This window comes from Hibiscus syriacus, unplaced genomic scaffold (genome assembly GCF_006381635.1).
Source record: "Hibiscus syriacus cultivar Baekdansim isolate YM2019G1 unplaced genomic scaffold, ASM638163v2 tig00110472_pilon, whole genome shotgun sequence".
NCBI lineage: Eukaryota > Viridiplantae > Streptophyta > Magnoliopsida > Malvales > Malvaceae > Hibiscus > Hibiscus syriacus.
The window spans coordinates 2,266,182-2,289,181 of NW_024062752.1; the positions used below are offsets into that span (position 1 = coordinate 2,266,182).

General features: G+C 34.4%; 2 pseudogenes; both read left to right on the forward strand.

Moving 5' to 3' along the window:
* Positions 1-708: 708 nt before the first annotated feature.
* On the forward strand, positions 709-16,278 carry LOC120127767 (annotated as a pseudogene).
* Positions 16,279-18,170: 1,892 nt separating this feature from the next.
* On the forward strand, positions 18,171-19,748 carry LOC120127706 (annotated as a pseudogene).
* Positions 19,749-23,000: the final 3,252 nt, after the last annotated feature.

Genomic DNA, 23,000 nt, shown 5'->3' on the forward strand with positions numbered 1-23,000 from the left:
CTTTCCCATAGCTTCATGGTATGGCTGAGTAGTTTAATACATCTGTAGTTGTCACAACGTTGGAGATCTCCTTTATTCTTATAAATTGGTATCACCGTAGACTCTCTCCACTCTTCTGGTATCTTGCCAGTCTCTAGAATAATATTAAAGATGTTGGTCAACCACTTAACTACCTCTTCTCCTAGGGCCAACCTCACAGTGATAGAAATTTGATCTAGACCAACAGCTTTGTCCCTCCACATCTTTCTGACTACAAGTTTGTAAACTGAAATGGAAAAGTCAAATTAGTATACAAGTAGCTAGATAATGTACTACAAATTGTGTTAAAGAAAATACAATTGAAAAAGACCATGACTTGTAATTGAAAATACAAATTATGAAACTTTAAATTTTTAATATTTTAATTTATTATTAGTTTAATTCTGACTTAAATCTCGAATTTAATTTTAAAGAATTTCAGCTGTATACGATGGAGTATTTTATTCTAGTGGTTCAAGTACTGATAACGAAAACTCATGTAGGATGCGATCAACAACGTATGGAATGTTTTAAGTGTTTATTAATCGTATAACGAATTAAAATAATAAATTTTTATAATTTTTAGGTTAAATATATTAATTTTTTATTTATAATTTCATTTTAAATTTTATCGGTGGTTGTTTAGTAACAATATTTGTTGATCCTACAATTTTCATCATCCATCTCTATATCTGTCTGTTTCACTTTCCCTCTCAGGTATTTTCTTTTTATAGATATATACTTCCTGTCAGTTAAAAGGTTTCGCATTCTTCGGTGTCATTTGTTGGAAGATTATGGTTTTTTTTATAATTAATTGATGCAATTTAATGATCTGGTATTGGGGTAGTACTTGTTGATAAACTCATGGATAAACCGAGGCGACAATTAGTTGTTCTTAAAAATTTTAAATTATCATATATTTTAGATAGTTTTTATATTTTCTATGGATTATATGTTGTCACCCTTAAAATTTGATAAGTTCACCTATCATAAAATCAAAGGTCAATCCCTAGATGAACTCATGGACCATTTCTATGTTCATTGAACATTGACTCGAGTGAGTCAATTGTATCATAGATGGAGATGTAAAACATTTGTATCGAATTTATGGTTGACGTCGGTTTTATGTTTTCTCTCGAAAACCTTTAACGACTTGAGGGAAGGAAAATGACAGCTTTATTGTTTAAACACTATTAAATCCGTAATCTCCAGGATTTTGATTGCAACAAGTGTGTTGAATGATTACTTTTCGTGTATTTGTTTAAATCCACATGTTGATGCTGATGTTTATTGTATTTTCCATAGTTTCTGAACTTTGGTTGCATATTTCTTGTTTTCATTTGTAGTATTGGTTTTGGTATGGCTACTTACAAGCCTAGGAACATCCTGATTACTGGGGCTGCTGGATTTATTGGATACATATTGCGAACCGACTCGTTCGAAACTATCCGGATTACAAAATTGTCATTCTGGATAAGCTTGATTATTGCTCAAACTTGAAAAACCTCAACACATCCAGGTCATATCCAAACTTTAAGTTTGTGGAAGGGGACATTGGCAGTGTTGATCTTGTTAATTACCTCATCTTCACCAAGTCTATCGACATGATAATGCACTTTGCGGCCCAAACTCATGTCGATAACTCGTTCGGGAATAGCTTTGAGTTCACCAAGAACAATATCTATGGCACTCAAGCCTTACTTGAAGCTTGTAAAGTCACTGGCCAGATCAGGGGGTTCATTCATGTGAGCACTGACGAGGTTTACGGGGAAACATATGAGGATGCTGTTGTGGGGAGCTATGAGGCTTCCCAACTTCTCCCCTCAAACCCATACTCTGTTGCAAAAGCCGGTGCTGAAATGCTTGTTATGGCATATGGTAGATCGTATGGATTGTCTGTGATTACAACTCGGCGAAACAATGTTTATGGTCGGAACCAGTTCCCCGATAAACTAATTCCGAAGTTTATCCTCTTAGCAATGAGGGGGAAGGTTCTTCCGATTCATGGGGATGTGTTATGTTTTAGGATCAAATAGAAGAATTTTTTTAGGGATTTCAGAAAATTAGAGAGAAATAGATACAGAAAACTTGCAATTTCATTCATAAGATACCCCTTAAGGGTTCTGGTACAATTATATATAAACACATACCAGCTGGCTAACAAAATAACTGTCTAGGTACTGAATTACCCTCCTACCCTCTGTCCTGAATTTTAGCAGACTCAAGACCCACGTTTAAGCCCATATGTAACTTAAATTAGTTAAGTCTGGCTAAGCCCACTATTTTAATCTACCCACTTGTCTTCCTTCAATTCCCAATTCATCAGATGACTTATCAATCACTAACCCCTTTCTAATCCCTAAATTCACACGATCCTCCCTAAATTCTGCTGCTTTATCCTCAATTCCTCTCTTTGATACTTTCCCTAAATCCATGCCTTCAAACCTTAACATACCTTCTATCGTAACAATACCCCCTCCATCAGACGATCCTTGTCCCCAAGAATCAAAATCGAGAAACTGATTCTTCAATACTGTGGCATCCTCCCAAGTGGCATCAGTGGAAGCTATGTTCATCCACTGGATAAGAAACTGTTGGACTGCCTGATTTTGCCGTTGTACCACTCGTCGATTCAAAACCATGGCTGGGTAAACTTTTAGTTGGCTGTCCGATGTAACCTCCGAAGGATTTATCGAGGTAAACTCCCGTGTCCCTACTTTTTTCTTAAGTAAACTGACATGAAACACCGGATGTAACTTTGACTCTGGTGGTAGTTCAAGTTTATATGAAACTTGACCGATTCTCTTTTGTATCTTGTAAGGACAAAAAAACCGAGCAGCAAGTTTCAGATTCTTCCTCAACTCCAAAGATGTCTGTCGATACGGTTGAAGTTTCAGGTAAACCTCATCTCCTACCTGAAATTCTCTGTCAGTGCGATTTTTATCCACCATTTGCTTCATTCGATTGCTTGCCTTGAGTAGTTGATCTCGTAGAAATAGATTCAATTGATCCCTATGTTGCATCATGTCCTGTACTACATCTACCCTTGACTCTCCTGACCAATTTAAATTAGGAGGTTTATACCCATATAATGCTTCAAATGGGGTCATTTGTAAAGCTGTATGATAATTAGTGTTATACCACAACTCAGCCTGTGGTAGCCACTTTGACCAAGAACTTGGCTTTAGAAAACACATACTCCTTAGATACTGCTCCAAACACTGGTTGAGTCTTTCTGTCTGACCATCTGTTTCTGGATGATAGGCAGTACTAAAATAAGTAGTTATCCCCAGTTGCTTTAGTAATTCTTGCCAAAATAAACTGGTGAAAGACCTATCTCTGTCAGAAATAGCAACCTTAGGAGGGCCATGCAATTTATAAACCTGATCGAGATACACTTTAGCAACCTCTACCACTGTGTAGGGATGAGATAAAGGCAAAAAATGAGCATATTTAGTAAATTTGTCAATCACCACCAGGATACACTTGTACTTTGTTGAAGGTGGTAACCCTTCAATAAAGTCCATTGTTATTACCTCCCAAGCATTATTTGGAACTGGAATAGGTTGTAATAACCCAGGCTTAGGAATATGCTCAATTTTAGTCCTTTGACAAATATCACACTGCTTAATATGTTCTTGAGTCATAATCTTCATTCTTGGCCAGAAAAAATAAGATTTAATTCTCTAGTAGGTAGCTTGAATACCTGAGTGTCCTCTTTGTGGGGAATCATGTAAAGCCACAACTATCTTCTGTCTAAGGTCTCCTGTACTGCCAACATAAATTCTGTGTCTAAAATATAAAACTCCTTTAGTTAACTTCCAATCTTCCATACTGTCTGGTTGAAGAACCAGAATAGGAATTTTTTTTCTTGAGCTAGGTCATCAGCTTCATAACTTTTTTCAATGTCATATACCCAAGTAGGAGTTATAAGTGTAACCCCCAACTGTAGAAATTCTCCAGAATCTGTCTGTTGCCTAGAGAGTGCATCTGCAGCTTTATTAGACTTATCTTTCCTGTACTGAATAGTATAGTCCAGCCCCAATAACATTGTAAGTCCTTTCTTTTGTATAGTTGTAGTCAGCTTCTGGTCTAGTAAATGTTTCAAAGGCTCATGATCTGTTTTAATGACAAAAGTACCACTCTCCAAATAATGTCTCCAATGAGAAACTGTCATCAAAATAACCAAATATTCCTTCTCATAAATAGAAATATCTGTATGTTTAGGGCCCAAAGCTATACTCAAATAAGCTATAGGTATCCCAGCTTGAGAAAGAACAGCCCCAATACCTTTGAAACTAGCATTAGTTTCCAAAAACAATTTCTGCTCAAAATTAGGCAAAGCCAAAACTGGAGCACTGCACATAACTTCCTTTAATTTTTCAAAAGCTGATATAGCTTCTTGAAACCAATGAAACCCATTCTTTTTCAACATATTTGTTAAGGGCTTACTCAACTCCCCATATCCTCTTATGAATTTTCTGTAGTACCTTGTTAAACCCAAAAATCCTCTCAAAGCTTTCAGATTTTTAGGTAAAGGCCACTGTTTCATGGCTTTAATCTTAGCAGGATCAATTGCTACACCATAGGCTGAAATCAAATGCCCCAAATATTCCACTTGCTGTTGTCCAAAGAAACACTTACTTCTTTTGACATATAACCTGTTTTTCCACAAAATCTCCAACACAGTTCTTAAGTGTTGTTTATGCTCTGTCAAACTAGGACTATAGACCAAGATATCATCAAAAAATACAAGGACAAACTTCCTTATATAGACTCCAAACAAATCATTAATCAAAGCTTGAAAAGTAGCTGGAGCATTAGTAAGGCCAAAAGGCATTACTTAAAATTCATAATGACCTTGGTGAGTCCTAAAAGCAGTTTTAGGAATATCTTCATCTTTAATTCTAATTTGCCAATATCCAGACCTCAAGTCAATTTTTGAAAAGAAAGCAGCCCCATTCAATTCATCTAACAAATCCTCCACTATAGAAATAGGAAACTTATTTTTTTCTGTAGCAGAATTAAGTGTCCTATAATCCACACAAAATCTCCAACTTCCATATTTCTTTATAATAAGTAAACATGGAGAAGCAAAAGGAATTTTACTCACTTGAATAATAGAAGAGGACAATATTTCAGCAATTTTCTTCTCAACTTCAGCCTTATGATGATGAGCAAATCTATAAGGTCTAAGATTTACTGGTTGTGTTCCTTGTTTGAGGACAATTGCATGATCATGTTTTCTTCTAGGAGGCATTCCTTTTGGCTCTTCCAATAAGTTCTGTAGTTGTAGAGGAGTTACACTTTCTTCAACTTCAGCACTCAGCAAATAAATCTCCCCACTAAATTAAGCGTCTTTTTTAGCTAGCTTCTGAAATCTCTCACCTGTGATGGTTTTGATTAATGGTAATGTTGAAAACATTTTGTGTTTCGATATAACAAATTAAATTTAAATGAATTTTAAGATTTTACAAATAATTTTCTAAGTATATTCGATTTAATTAATTGAATATCAAATTATTACTCCAAGATAAATTTCAAACCTTACTAAATGTGTAAAATTGTGTTTTATACTTAATGTATTTTTGAAACAATTTTCACAAAGTATTTTGAACCAAAATCAAGCTTAAAATCAATTTTTCAGAGTGATGCACCGATGCACCGATCCATGCATCGATGCACCATGAATTAAATTGAACATTGATTGCATGTCATGCATCAATGCACATAACATGCACCGATGCACTGAGGATTTTATGAAAACATCGAATGCATTTGATGCATCGATGCACCAGCCATGCATCGATGCACTCTGGCTATTTTGAAACATCGAATGCACTTGATACATCGGTGCACTCTTAGTGCACCGATGCACTAAGGATCCAACGGTCAAAATATTTGAATTTTACACTGATGCACCGATGCACCATGGGTATGCATCGATGCACTGACACTCCCAACTATTTTAATTAATTGTTTTCACACTAAAACGGCTATATTATCTTCATTAATGATCCCCAACGTTCAGAAGTGATTCAAGGTGTATTTAAGCAAGCTTAGAAGCCATTGATCAACAACAAGAAATACCAAGCAACTATAATCAAGAGAGAATCAAAGAGAAAGCATCAAACCTCAAGTTTGAGCATTTTAAGCCTATTTTTTCATTCAATATTCATCTTGCTTTCAAGAACACTTATTGTGCTCAATTGTATTCATTTTTAGTGTTCTTTTCTTTGTTCTAGAATTGTGCAAACAATCTACCTTGTGAGGATTTCCTTGTAAGTTTGCAAATTTGTATTGTTCTCTTTGGGAGAGAGTGTTCTCAAGAATTTGGGGTATAATTCTTGAGGGTTTGTAAGGTTACTCTTTGTCCTCAAAAGAAAGACAAATTAGTGAATTTGTGGAAAATTCTTAGTGTGGATAGCTAAGGTAGTGGATGTAGACTTTGGTTGAGAAAGTCGAACCACTCTAAATCGATGTACAATTATTTTCAATTTTCTACAAAAGCTTCCACCAAAATATTTATTGCCAATTCACCCCCCTCTTGGCCAATTCCGTCAATCGATTAACTCAACAATTGACATCAGAGCCTAACTCGTTAAAAAGGTTTAACCACCTTGAGACGATCCTCAAAGAAGCTCTACCAATTCCCGACACAACCGAGAAGATGGCTTCCACGTCCGGCTCGTTCCACATGAAAGACTCCCTACCAACGGACAAGCCTCCACACTTCAATGGAGTCAACTATAGTCATTGAAAGAAATTAATGAAGGTATTCGTCCAATCCAATGATCTTGATACATGGGAGATAATCGAGAACGACTACTCTTCTCCAAAGAATAAGGAGAAGAAGAAGAGTGACAAAGAACGGAAGAAAGCTCAACTTAATGCCAAGGCCATGCACATGTTGTTTTATGCATTTGGTCATGAAATCTATGAAGGTTTCTTCATGTTCAAGTGCCAAGGAGCTTTGGAATAAGCTTGAGGAAATCCATGGAAAGAAGAAAGAAGAAAGAAGAACCAACAAAGGTGGTTTCTCTAATGGCTCGTGAAGAGCCCGATGTATCTTCTAACTAAAATGAATTTAATTTATATACGTTTGATGAGTTACAAGATGCTTTTAATAGGTTATATTCGGAGTTTGAGACCATGAACTCCAAATATAAGAAAATGATTTCAAAATTTAAAATCGAAATCGATTTTCTTTTGAAAACAAAATTAGATTTTGAAAGCAAAAATGAAATTTTGAAAAAGGATTTAGAGCTTTCAAAAATAAAAATTGAAAGTTTTGAAAAAGAAAATCTTGATTTAAAAGTTAAGCTTGAATGCTTAACAAAAGAAAAAGAAATCATTTTAAATAATTCATTTAGTTCAATAATGACAATATGCTCACATTGTCATTATCATGGTCATAAGGAACATACTTGTCCTTTGAAGAAAGGAAATCGTTTTAAAATTAGACAAGTATGGGTTCCGAAAGGAACAAGGGGTATTGAACCTAACGTCCAAGGATCCAAAGCAATTTGGATACCAAAATCAAAATAAATGTCTCTTGTAGGTGTGTGGGAGCAATGGTGATGAAAGTGATGATATTCAAGATGCTCTAGCCACACATGAAAAAGGAATGGGTAACCTCTAAACTTAATGCTTTTAATTTTGGTTATTTGGTTGCTCATTTGATTTTAAGCATGCATGAGTTTTTGTTTTAAATGATTATGCATAATTGTTTAATCTCATGTATGTTGAAAAGATGATTATGATGAACATTTTAAAGTTGTAACGATTTTTCAGAATTTTCAGATCATCATAATAAAATTTTGGTCAAAATTGGTTTTAATGCAAATGATATCTCTCTAACAATTGATATCAAAATTTTCAAATACTTTGATTTTACAAATTTTAATTTTTGACCTAAATTTGAATGTTTATGCATGTGGTTTAAATGAAAATGATATCTCTCTAACAATTGATATCAAATTTTTTTATGCATAACATTTTTGGAAAAACTTTATGCATATGATCTTAAATTCAAAAATTGATATTGCATAAAGTATTTTAGACTTGGATATATTGAATTTCATATTCTACTAACATGTTTGTTATTCTTTGATGAAATTCAATTTTGTTTAAGTGTCATGTTCTTAAAAGCTAATTTTTGTTTGGAATGCATTTATTGAGGGGGAGCTTTGATTTTTCAAATGATTTTTAAATGTCAAATTTACCACTTACTCTCCAAAGTTATTTTGAACTTCAAAGATTGAATTATTTTTTATATAACAAAAAGGGGGAGAAGTTTGGTTTGAAAAATTCAATTTCTTAATGAAAAAGGGGGAGCTTAACATTTTCATATATTTTCCAACAATTGTTAATAATTGGTATCTTTTTCATTAAACATTTTATTAAATGTGAGTTTTGCCAAAAATAATTTTTCAAATGTTTTGTTATATCAAAAAGGGGGAGGTTGTTGAATTATTTTTCGATATAACAAATTTAAGGCAAAATGGTTTTTGGACTTGAATTGAATTTACAAAATGTTTTTGGACTTAATTGAATTTATTCAAAGTTTTAAAAGGTTTCAAAAATAATTCAAATTCCATTAAATTCAGATTTGAGCCAAAATGCTAAAGGGTGTCAAAGTGCATCCATGCACCCCTGCAGTGCATCCATGCATCCCTGCAGTGCATCCATGCACTTGCACTAGTGCATCGATGCATCATACAGTGCATCCATGCACTCAAACACCGAATACAATTAGTGCATCGATGCATCCTTCTGTGCATCGATGCATCAAGGCTGTGCATCGATGCATCCTGCTGTGCATCCATGCACGAAGGCTGCAACGGCTAGTTTATTTTAATTTAATGAAGGGGTATCGATGCACCATGATAGTGCACCGATGCACCATGTTATGGGCAGCCTTTTTGAGTAGAAAAATCATCCTCAAACGGATCCAAAACATCCTCAACAGCTATATACAACATCAAACACATTCCAAACTATAAATACAAGCTAATGACACTTGAAGAAGGTAGAGAACAACTATCCAAGCAATCAAACACAAGAGAAGAGTTTTTCAATCTTATTTCATCATTCTCTTGTAAATATTTTGTTCTTGTGAGCTCAATCTTGTAAACTCCTACCTTAGAGAGGTTTTATTGTTTACTTATTTTATCCTTTTGTAAAGGGGAAAGGTTCTAGCTTATCCCGTGTAAAAGCTAGGGAAATGTTCTAGTTTAGCCCGGAAAAACTAGGGAGTTGTAAGGTTATCTCTTTGTCCTCAAAAGAAAGAACAAATTAGTGAATTTGTTGGAAAATCCTTGGTGAGGAGCTAAGGTAGTGGACGTAGACTTTGGTTGAGAAAGTCAAACCACTATAAATCTCTATGCAATTCTTTATCTTTAAATCTCCTTACTCCCTAAACACAAGTTTTATGGATGAAACAACACCTTTTTTATTATGGAATTGAAGTAGTTATTATTCCTATCAAGTGTGACAATACTAGTGCTATTTGTCTCACTAAAAATCCCATCCAACACTCTAGAACTAAGCACATTGAAATAAGACATCACTTTATTAGAGACCATGTCACTAAGGAAGATGTAGTTCTAGAATTTGTTGATACTTTGCACCAATTAGCGGATATTTTTACAAAACCTTTAGACAAAGAAAGATTTTGGACACTTATGAGAGAATTAGGTTTAACTTACCTAGCTTCACTTAGTGTTTAAAATAGTTTTTAGCACTTTTAAGAATAAATGAAAAATAATTATAATGATAATTTTTAATTGCATTCTTGCTATTAGTTAGGGGGGTTTATGTTATTTGGAGAAAATTAATTTTATGTTCAATTGTTGTTTAAAGATTAATTTGATTGATTGAACATGATTAATTTTCATTATTTGAGTTGCCAATACCACTAGATCTAATTAATTTAGCATTCTGGGTGTTTTAAAACGGATTTTTGACATTTCTATGCCTAATGCATCGATACACTTAACAGTGCATCGATGCATCCCTTTGAATGTGCATCGATTCATCATGTTGATGCACCGATGCATGCCTTGAATGTGCATCGATGCACCTGGTCATGCATCGATGCATCCATCGGGTTTTGGGATAAAATGACTGATTTTCTTCATTTTCTCAAAACCTAAAAACCTCTCTCTCCAAACCAATCGTCCCTCTCTCTCTAAAATCTCTATTCCTGCTCAAAATCAACGATTTTTCATCGGAATCTTCAAGTTTTTCAACTTGCAAACCTGCTTCAATCATTAAATCGTGCAAAATAACTCCTCATCCCTCTCAATCCGAATTTTCAAGGTATTTTTCTAAAAACCTCTATTTTACAAATTTATGATTTTAGAACTAGTTTTAATTAGTTCTAGAATGCACATTATATCGGCATTGATTGTTTGTTGGTTCTAAACTAGATTTTACTACCAATTTCGTCAAAAACAAACAATTTTTCAAAAAAAAAATCGAATTTTTTTTAATTTTTTTTTGATTTAATTGTTTTGTTTTCATGAAAACTATATTATGATTATCAAATACTAATCTTAAATAGTTTTTCAAAACATGCCCATTAGGATATGGTTTAGAGAACCTTGAATTATTGAGTACTCATTTGAGTTTTGGGATTGATTATGCATACATGTGTTTTCAAATTGCAGGTGACATTCCTTATTCCAATTTCCTTTAATCATGTCAAATCCTAAATGACCTAGGTCATCATCGAGTCGATCAAACCAAAACCGTCCTCCCGTTCCTCAACCTCCTAATCCTGTTCCTCCTCCACTTTCATCTCTATTAGGATCTTGTTTTAACATGCCTGAGCGTCAAATTGTACTCTAGGTACAGAAACTCTTTCCAAACTTATAGAATCCGCGAAGAGTGTATTCCTTCGCTTCAAGCTATGGTTGACATCGATTTCGAATACCTTCCAATTCTTAAAGCTTGTAAGTTTGATAAATTGTTTAAACTTAAACCCATCGTCTATCAACAATTGGTCCGCATTTTCTATTCCAATGCGGTATGTATTCAAAATGAAACTCAATGTGGAACTATAACCATTAGATCCTATCTTTTAGGCCAATATATTAATATTGACCCTGAGACTATAGCTTTCCGTTTTGAGTTAGATGATAATGGTGTATATAATGAACGTGAAAATGTGGAATATCTCTATGTTCCAAACTCAAGTGTTAGTACTCTACGATCTCATCACGATCGTTTTTTCTATTTGATGATCTCTTGGTGGTTTAGACCATCCGGAGGTAGGTACTCCACACTTCGTGCTAGGGATTTATGGTGGATGTATTGTCTTAAAAATAAAATCAAAATCAATCTACCCCACATTATCTTCAGTCAACTAGTTGATGTCATAAACATTGTTCCTTCAAAACATGTCGAAACATTAGTTTATGGATGTCTTCTTAGTAACTTCTTTATCAAACTTGGTCTAGACGTTTCTCTTGACAATCCTACCCCTCTTCAAAATCAAATCAATCTCACATCCTTGAAGAAAGCAGATTAGAAGCAAGATGAGGTTATCGGTCAATGGGTTTTTAGACCCGGAAAACAAACTCCGGGAGCTAGTTCCTCACGAGCTGCTCCTAGCTCCTCTCGTGCTCCTCCTCCTCCAGCTCCGGCTGATGACGATGATCCTGAATTTCAATAACTTATGCAAGACATCGATGATCACGTACCTGATGACGAGCCTACACCAGAACCTGCTCCACAAGAAGAACAAATGCCTCCGTATTTTCGTTCGTTTTTGGAGACATTTGATTTATGGTATGCGTCCATGGATTCGCGCTTCACATTCATTGAGTCCCAGCTCTCTACCTTGGGAGCTCAACAACAAGATATGAATGAACGTTTGGATGCACTCTCACTTGAGATGAGAGCACGTTACCTTCCTCCTCCTCCCGATCCTTCAATGGATGAATAGACTTATTTTTTGGGATGAACTTGAATTGTTAAAACATTTTGGGTTATCTTTCTTTGATTGTTGGATGACTATTAGATATTATATATTTTGGTTTGTTACAACATATGCATCAGTTATTTTTTAGTTGCAATATACCAATTTACCATTTCACATTTTTATGAATATTGATCTTGAATCTAATGGCTAACTCTCTTTTGATTATGATCTTAGCAGCTTAAGCTATATATATATATATATATATATCAATTGGTAATGTTTTTCAAAACCTTGTTCAAATCGATTTTTACTTTTTGATTTAACAAAAAGGGGGAGAAAATGTTAAGTGTTAAAATGTTTTTAAGGAGGGAGAAGTGTTATAGTAAGGGGGAGTAATTTTTCTAAATTGAAATTAATTTTTAAAAAATCTTAAAATAACACAAATGTTTTGTTATATCAAAAAGGGGGAGATTGTTGAAAACATTTTGTGTTTCGATATAACAAATTAAATTTAAATTAATTTTAAGATTTTACAAATGATTTTCTAAGTATATTCGATTTAATTAATTGAATATCAAATTATTACTCCAAGATAAATTTCAAACCTTACTAAATGTGTAAAATTGTGTTGTATACTTAATGTATTTTTGAAACAATTTTCACAAAGTATTTTGAACCAAAATCAAACTTAAAATCAATTTTTCAGAGTAATGCACCGATGCACCGATCCATGCATCGATGCACCATGAATTAAATTGAACATCGAATGCATTTCATGCATCGATGCACATACCATGCACCGATGCACTGAGGATTTTATGAAAACATCGAATGCATTTGATGCATCGATGCACCAGCCATGCATCGATGCACTCTGGCTATTTTGAAACATCGAATGCACTTGATGTATCGATGTACTCTTAGTGCACCGATGCACTAAGGGTCCAATGGTCAAAATATTTGAATTTTACACTGATGCACCGATACACCATGGGTATGCATCGATGCACTGACGCTACCAACTATTTTAATTAATTGTTTTCACACTAAAATGACTATATTATCTTCATTAATGATCCCCAACATTCAGAAGTGATTCAAGGTTTATTTAAGTAAGCTTAGAAGCCATTGATCAATAACAAGAAATATCAAGCAACTAGAATCAAGAGAGAATCAAAGAGAAAGCATCAAACCTCAAGTTTGAGCATTTTAAGCCTATTTTTTCATTCAATATTCATCTTGCTTTCAAGAACACTTATTGTGCTCAATTGTATTCATTTTGAGTGTTCTTTTCTTTGTTCTAGAATTGTGCAAACAATCTACCTTGTGAGGATTTCCTTGTAAGTTTGCAAATTTGTATTGTTCTCTTTGGGAGAGAGTGTTCTCAAGAATTTGGGGTATAATTCTTGAGGGTTTGTAAGGTTACTCTTTGTCCTCAAAAGAAAGACAAATTAGTGAATTTGTAGAAAATCCTTAGTGTGGATAGTTAAGGTAGTGGACGTAGACTTTGGTTGAGAAAGTCGAATCACTCTAAATCGCTGTGCAATTATTTTTCAATTTTCTATAAAAGCTTCCACCAAAATTTTTATTGCCAATTCACCCCCCTCTTGGCCGATTCCGTCAATCGATTAACTCAACAGGTAACTTTTGAGATCCCTTAATAACCACAGTTTTTCCATCCTTCTCAAAGCTGATAGTTTTAGTTTTAAAGTCCATCATTATAGGGCTGAATTCTTCCATCCAATCCACCCCCAAAACCATGTCACTCCCTCCCAAAGATAAGACTCTAAAGTCATGTTGAAAATCATAGCCTTGCATCTTCCAACTCACCTTATTACTCCTAGTAGTACTGAACAATTTCTCACCATTAGCTACGGTGATGACTAATGGTTGAGTGTGTATCAATTCCACTCCTTCATTAGCCCACTTAGGAGTCACAAAACTATGAGTGTTGCCACTGTCAATCAATATACTAATGGGTTTTCCTCTGATGTAACCATGTATTCTCAAAGTTGTATGCCCCACATTACCAGTAATAGCATTAATAGAAATCTCCAAAGCTTCTTTTTCTGCCTCATCCAGTTTCCCAGATTCCTCTTCTGTTACTTCTTTTTCAGCAGATTCCTCTTCTTCCTCCATACAATTTAATTGTCTGACTTTGCACTGATGTCCAGGAACAAAGATATCCCCACATTTAAAACATAAATTATTGACTCTTCTAAATTCCAGCAGACTCTGTTTTGTATTAGTAGTAAGAGGAACTAACTTAGGCAAAAAATTCTTATTGCCAATGTTCTGTTGATTACTTGAAGGAGTGTAAGAAAAAAATTTACTGGGAGATTTGTACTTCTTCCCTTCAATCTCATTAGCCAACTCATATAATTTAGCTTGCCTATAAGCTTCAAATAAATTCTTAGGTTCCAACACCTTCACTTTATGTTTTAATTCCTCCTTGATGCCACTAATAAAGCTGGAAACAAAATAGTTCTCTCCCAAATTCAGGTTCTGTTGCAACAAATAAGGCCTTAATTCTTTAAACTTTTCTTGATACTCCTCCACACTCCCCTTCTGCATCAACTTATTGAATTCTTCAATAATATCAGAATAATTTCTGTCACCAAATCTGTGACACAAATCAGCCTCAAATTCATGCCATGTCACTCTATACTTCTGTATAATGTAACCATCAAACCAAGTCTCAGCCTTCCCTAATAGATACATAGCAGCTATTTCCAGTTTCTGCTCCTCATGTATTCCAAACAGCTTAAAATCTTCTGACATTTCCTGACCCAACCCCTTGGATTATTACCCTCAAACAATGGTAACTCCACTTTTGGTCTAGGTAATATAGAACTATGATTCCAAAAAGGGTTTTTACAGTAGTTTCTAGTGTCAACAGGTTCATCTCCTCTCCCCTTACTCTCACTAGAACTACCCATAATTTTTTCTTCTTGCAACTTCTGATTAAAAGGTTGAGGACCAGTAAATCCCACTGGTTTAGAAGCTAAAATTCCTAGTTCATTAGGTTGAAAAGTGTACTTTTCATTCTCACTAAGAACCGTAATTAAACATGGTGATTTACCTTCACTTTTGTCCTGTTTTTCAGCTGGTGGTGGTTGGTTCTTCATTGACTTAGGTGAATCTTTTTCCTCAGCTGCCTGATTGACCAGCTGTAAGATTCGCTGCAAATATCCTCTGTTCTCAGTCATACCATCTTCCAAGGTTTGTATCATTCCTTCCAACTCCGCCTTCTGCCCAGCCCACCAAGATGGTAAGGTCTCCTCCTTAACCTCCACTGCTACTTGTTCTGGTACCTCCGTGGTTCCAGCTTTTTGCATTTTTCTTGTCTTTCCCAGTTTGAACAATTGATTTTTTGGATAAAAAAACTCAGCTCTGATTACCAATTTGTTATGTTTTAGGATCAAATAGAAGAATTTTTTTAGGGATTTTAGAAAATTAGAGAGAAATAAATACAGAAAATTTGCAATTTCATTCATAAGATACCCCTTAAGGGTTCTGGTACAATTATATATAAACACATACCAGCTGGCTAACAAAATAACTGTCTAGGTACTGAATTACCCTCCTACCCTCTGTCCTGAATTTTAGCAGACTCAAGACCCACGTTTAAGCCCATATGTAACTTAAATTAGTTAAGTCTGGCTAAGCCCACTATTTTAATCCACCCACATGTCTTCCTTCAATTCCCAATTCCTCAGATGACTTATCAATCCCTAACCCCTTTCCAATCCCTAAATTCACACAATTCTCCCCAAATTCTGTTGCTTCATCCCCAATTCCTCTCTTTGATAATTTCCCCAAATCTATGCCTTCAAACCCTAACCTACCTTCTATCATAACAGGATGGTTCGCATGTGAGGAGTTATTTATACTGTGAGGATGTAGCTGAGGCATTTGAAGGCATTCTCCATAAGGGTGAAGTTGGACATATTTATAACATTGGCACAAAGAAGGAAAGGAGAGTGATTGATGTACCCAAAGATATATGCAAGCTTTTCTCGATGGATCCAAAGACAAGCATCGAGTTCGTTGAGAACTGACCGTTTAATGACCAGAGGTATTTTCTCGATGATTAGAAACTGAAGAACTTGGGATGGTTCGAACGAGTCGTATGGGAAAATGGGTTGAAGAAGACCATGGATTGGTACACCAAACATCCCAATTGGTGGGGTGATGTATCCGCTGCGTTGCTCCCACACCCGAGAATGCTGGTGATGCCCGGTGGACGAAACGTGGATTTCGAAGAACCAAATGGTACAACAACGCTTGTAAAGGGTCCTATGTTGCCTAATGCCAGTTCCAACCTCTGAATGCAATGGTTTGGCTTATAATATTTTATTCTTATCTTTACTTAAAACTATATTTTAAAACTATTTTAAATTAAAAATATATTTATTATTATCTTAGCTTTTAAAATATATTAAAAAATATATATTTTTTTAAATAAAAATAAGAGTAAAATATATATTTTATATTAAATTAATAGTAAAATTTTAAATATATTTAAATTTAATATATTTAAAAAAATATTTTAAGTGATGATAAAGATAAAATATATATCAATAAATTAAAATAAAAGAAAAATATATTTAATAAATTAAGACAAAAATAAAAATATTTAATAACTTAAAACAAAAATAAAGAGATAATTTTAAAATTTAAGATATATAACATATTATTAATTTTAAGTAAAGTATTTACATACTAAGATACACGATATATATCATTTGTTGTTCAAAATATGTCAAATGGTTGCCTTGGTTCAATAGTTTGGCCCATTTGCTTCTTTGTTGCTTTGTCACCCTCTGATTGGTAGAAATAAATATATTAAATTAAAATAAATTTAGTCTTCAAATTAAATGATAACATGTGTCATTATAGGTGTGTAACCAATGACACATGGCATCTCATGATTCGTAGTTAAATTTATTTTAATTTATTAAAACTATGATCAAATTGAAAGAATATATAAATAACATAAAATATTTTTGTAATTATACCATCCGGGTAAGCCTGTTAATGATTGTTAACAGTCCACGTGTGTTTTTCGTCACGCATGTTAACGGTAAGTGATCAATTTATAACAAATTATAACGTTAGTGACAGATTTATGACTTTTAAAACATCAATAATGAAAACAAAAAGTTATCTAAACATTAGTGACCATTGGAATAGTTTACTCTTTGATGAAACCAACAATAAAGAAAAGAGAAGAAAAGAATAGACAACGGCAGAGAGGAATCAGAAATGCAATCCTCACTTTCATACTCTCCTGCTAAAACAAACTTCAATTTTCATCACAAACCAGAAAAAAACCTATCAATTATACCCGAATCTCATCGTTTCATTTCCTAAACCTTCCATTTCATCATCTTTCAACTTATCACTGAGATGCCAATCCCAGAAATTACCCAATGGAACCATCAACTTGTCGACTTCCAATCGTTTTCGAATTTATTGCGGAATTTCATCGAAAAGTTACGGTGCTAACACCAAGAAAAGCCTCAGAGAATGGGTTGAGTGTTGGTGAAGTGATTTCCACGGCATTTCCGCTATGGGTTTCTTTGGGATGTCTGCTTGGGCTGTTCAAACCAAGTTCTTTCAAGCTGGGTTACGCCCAAGTGGAGCATTTTTGGTCTTACTGTTACTATGCTTGTTATGGGTATGACCCTTACTCTTGATGACCTTCGTGGAGCCCTTGCTATGCCTAAAGATCTGATCTTTGGATTTGTGCTCCAATATTCGGTTTGTACTCATTTCTTCAAGACATTACTTTTATGTATTGAACTGCGGTGATATTTATTTTGAGTAACAGTTTCTGGGTTTAAAGCAATGGCATCTCTAAATGCCATACCATTGACTCTTTTCCATTGTATTTTTATTTTTTTTACCAAACAGCCTTATCAAATCTGATTCAGGCATATAAAAACCACTATGGAAATAACTTTATGTGCAAACCAGGGTATCATAGCAATTCATATTACATTTGCATCTGGGGAATACTTGTAAACTGGTAAACGATGGGTGACTTGTTGTAGGTGATACCCTTATTTGGGTACTTTGTGAGCAAGCTCTTAAATCTGCCATCTCACTATACAGCTGGTTCAATATTGGTTGGCTGCTGTCCTGGTGGTAAGCTTATAGTCACTCTTAGTATTACTTAAGTTGTCCATCCTCGTCTTCCTCTTTGATAATGCTTCATTTTTTTTCATTGCTGGTATAATAAGTAACATTGTCACATATCTTGCCCGGTATGCAAATGTATAATTGTATTGTTCATTTTTCTTTAATTATTGATGCCTTTACCTGAAGATCTGATGATCTTGCTATCTCCCAGAGGAAATGTCACACTTTCGGTGCTGATGACTGCTGCAAGCACTCTGTCAGCTGTGGTTAGTAAACCAGAACTTATGCCCAATCACGTCTATCTTGTTAATGTGTGTTTTAAGAATACTTTTCAATGAGTCTCCTCATATTGACCCTGTCTTAACTTTACTGTCCACTTGTTGGGGCAATTTTCTGATTGATGACCATCCTCCATGGGGGAGTTCTGAATTATGAGTAAATATTTGATGCCACAATTTTATCGTGTCTTCGTGTGACGACAATTTGGTTTGAATTCCCATTCTTTCTTTGTTCTTTTCCTTAAAAAACAGAAACAGGAAGAAGAACGTTTAGGTTGGATTTTTGTGAAGTACAAATATGGCAAACACAATAGTCGATACCGTTAAACTGAGTTCTACTTTGCATTCACCTGTTTAAGATTTGAGGAGACATCGATCATGTTTCTTCTAAGAACCATCTAGGATATTGTGAGATAAACAACACCGAATCCCAATTGAGCATTGGCATGCATTTGATAATATGGATATTTGTGGCAGGGAGGATTCGTAGTACTATATTAAACTATTTCTTGATGTTGCATCATTTCGTATCATTTTATTCCCATTTGTTTATTCTGCAGATTATGACCCCCTTTCTCACGGCCAAGCTCGCTGGACAATATGTTGCGGTAGATGCAGTTGGACTGCTAGTCTCAACACTGCAGGTGAATTCTTTTGTTGCATAACATTTTTTCACAAATGTAGTTCATTCCTTTTTGTGGATTGTACTGAACCGTGCTATTACCCCAGGTTGTGCTTCTTCCTGTATTGGGTGGTGCATTCCTAAATCAGTATTTCCATGGTCTGGTTAAATTTGTTTCTCCTTTGATGCCGACCATTGCGGTTGGAACTGTTGGTATTCTGTGCGGAAATGCAATTGCCCAGAGTTCTTCTGCAATTCTTTCATCCGGTCTATAAGTGGTGTTAGCTGCAGCCCTTCTTCATGCATCTGGATTTTCCTTTGGCTATATCCTTTCAAGGGCACTCAGGCTCGATGTGGCATCATCACAAACCATTTCTATTGAGGTTGGCATGCAGGTATGCAAACTATTTGAAGCAGTTTGATCTCGACAGACATAGTTTCTTTTTGGTTCATCCAGGCATTCTTGGTATAACATGAAAATTAGTATCTTGGTTGCATGTTGTGGATGGGTTTTCAGCTGACCACATAAGAATTGGTACTTGTGATTCATTTTCTTTTATCATGAAGCTTGGTCCTTTATTCAACTCATTGATGTTTCAGAACTCGGTTCTCGGAGTTGTTCTTGCTACTCAGCACTTTCAAAATCCATTGGCAGCAGTACCATGTGCAGTGTCCAGCGTATGCCACTCAATATTCGGTAGCGTGTTGGCCGGAATTTGAAGACGCGATGTGCCGAAGCTGAAGTCAGAGTAACAATGACATGTGTCAATTTTGTATGAATATGAATACATATATGTATTTTTATGGATATTTTTGTATGCATGCACAAAACATGGCTATTTCAGGGAAACTGGATAATGTTTGTTGCCTGAATTAGAAACAATAAAAGGGTAAGTAGAAATGGCAAGACATATCAACAGCCGGAAATGGTAGACCAAGCTTCATTTCTTGCAAGGACAAGTCCGGTAAATGCACATCAGACTAACAGCCACAACAAGTCCAAGGAATCGTGTAGATGGCTTTCAATAAAATTTCACAGTTTAAATAGCCAGAGACACGAGACAAATTTAATAAAAATGAACATTTGATTGATTCGATCTACATTTTAAGATGATTAAATAATTTTATATAAAATTATTAATAGCAATTTCAGCGATAGATCCAAAATATTTTTTAGTGTAGAAACATATATATATTAATAGCAATATTTTTTTGAATAGAATGGACACAAATAAAATTTCAGAATAGACACAATTAATAAAATAAATAAATAATCGAAAAAATTTATTTCTCAAGATGAACATGTGTTTGCCCTTAAATATATGCAAATACGCCACTGATTAATTTATCATAACATCTCTTCATTAAAATAGTATAATATGATTAAAAAATCTTGTTTGACGCAATAAGAAATCATCATGTAATAATCTTTTTAAATCTTAAAAATTAAATTAGAAAATATAAAATATTTTTAAAAATTTGTAAAACTTACAACATGGGCTCAAAAAAAAGATAAATTATCAAAAGTTTGAATAGTATAAATGGGTTTATTATCTAAAGATATGAGATATAAACTTCAATTTTCATTCAAATATGTTCACATTGTAATCGGTTAATTCAAACCCATTTAAGACTATTCATATATTTCTTAGATTTTTTAAATGATTTGTTTTTTTAATTTAATAATTAATAACCACATATATATATATATATATTCTTTGAATAATTTTCAAACATAGATAATTTAATAGATAACTAACATATTTTCAAAGATTTACATCTAATATTATAGATTTATAACAAATAAAATAAAAATAAGAAAAATATATTATAAAATTTTGAAAAAAAAACAAATATATACATATATATTAAAGTATAATATCAAAATTCATTGTTAATATTTATTTAAATGATTATTTTGACTAATAATATTTTTATTAATCATTAGCCCTCAAGATTTCAATTTTAATTAAAATATTTTTTAAAATTAAAATTATTAGTTAACAAAAAATCAATGATTATTACTAAATGATATTTTCATATGTACTTAATATTTTGAATTTATCACTAGTATCTGATTTATTGATCGACTAATCCAGATCAGGTACTTCAGAGGCAAGAGCAACCCTCCTAACTTAATTTACTCTATTTGTAAGTATAGGGTTCGATATTTTATTAAATACTAAAGAAAATTTTTGACCATTTACTTATTATCAAATAATGTCATAACTTTATATTTTATCGAGACATTATTATAATAACGTCCTATAATAATATTAAAACAACTAGAAGGATTAATGAACCAATGAACATATAGAAGGATTGTGTAGGAAAACAAACGACCGGAGAGTTTTGCTATATATATATATCTCACGATCAAACCGAACTGAAATCGCAGCTTTTGTTACTTGCAATTTTCCTGCGTTAAAAACAAGAAGAAAAAATGGCATCCAAGGCAACGGTTGAGGTCAGTTCTTAGCTGGTTCCAAGTGTTGTAGAAATGGCTAAAGAGCCCTCAACCTCCATTCCCAGCAGATACCTTCGATCCGACATCGAGAAAGCGGTGGTTCCCGATGCTGATCGGGTTCTACAAATCCCAGTTATTGACATGCAGAAATTGGTTACTGGAGGACCAAACAATTCCGAGATCGAAAAGCTTGATTTTTCTTGTAAAGAATGGGGATTCTTCCAGGTTTCTTACCTCGACCCCAGCGTCTAAACATGAGTTACTGATGTTAGTGCTATCATTTTTAATATTGTTAAAGCCGTGTGCAGCTGGCGAACCATGGAGTTGACTCGACTTTGTTAGAGAATCTGAAGGCAGAGGTTGCTAAGTTTTTCAAGCTTCCAATGGAGAAAAAGAAATGGTGGCAGAGACCTGGAAACATGAGGGATTCGGACAAGCTTTTGTTGTGTCTGAAGATCAAAAGCTTGATTGGGGTGACCTCTTCTGCATGTTCACTCATCCTCTCCGTCTTAGAAACCCTCGCTTGTTCCCCAGCCTCCCTTCTCCTTTGAGGTATAAACTCCAGAAAATTATAATTAAAACACGACACTACTGATTGTAATAAAAATACCTTTTATAAATACTTTTTATGCAGTGAAACGATGGAGCGTTACACGTCCGATTTAGACAGTCTTGTTGGAGGAAAAGTGAAAAGGTGGGGGAGCACAATTCAACAAAGGGGCACCAAAATTATTGAAAATGAAAATGGGACAATTGCATTTTAGTCAGTGCACACTTTAGGATATTTACAAAATTAGTTCTTAAGCTTCAACTATAAATACCCTAGTCCATTTAACTTCAAAATCATCACAAATCATTTCTTTATCTCAATACTAGAAAATTTTCTTGTGAGTAGTAAGTGTTTTGTAAACACCTGTAAATTTTCTCTCTTAGTAAAAGATCTGCAGCAGTCCGGATACGTAAGCACAATTGGCTGAACTCCGTTATCAATTTCCGGTATTATTTTTCCGCTTTTATTTCGCATTCTCAGTAATCTGGTTATAAGGAAATTATTCGTTACTCATTTATTTCCCAACAACTGGTATCAGAGCTTTTGGTTGTGAATTTTGTCAATTTTTTTGCTAGGTTACTATTTATTACTATTTATGTGAATAGTAAAAATTTTGTCGGCGATACGAATTTGTCGACGGAGGTGTTCTAATACACGGTGGTTCGTAAGAATTGTCAGAAACGATCCAAAAGAAGACATATTCGAGTGGGAGCGATGACTTTGAGAAACGAAGTTAATGAGCTCAAGAGGGAGCTGCTCATATGCAAGAGAGCAATGAGTGAATGGGATGAGCTCAAGACCTTCTTGGAAGGACTTAAACAAGGGGCGATACTCGGGGGAGAGCAAGGAGATGCCTAGAGACTTTCAGAGGCCATAGTTGTAGCCGGAAAGCTGATTGATCTTGCAGGTGACAAGCCAAGTAGCGATGTGTCGTCCATACCCGTGGCCAGAGATAGTGGCAACAGTGGGGGAGATCGGGAAAATGTGCA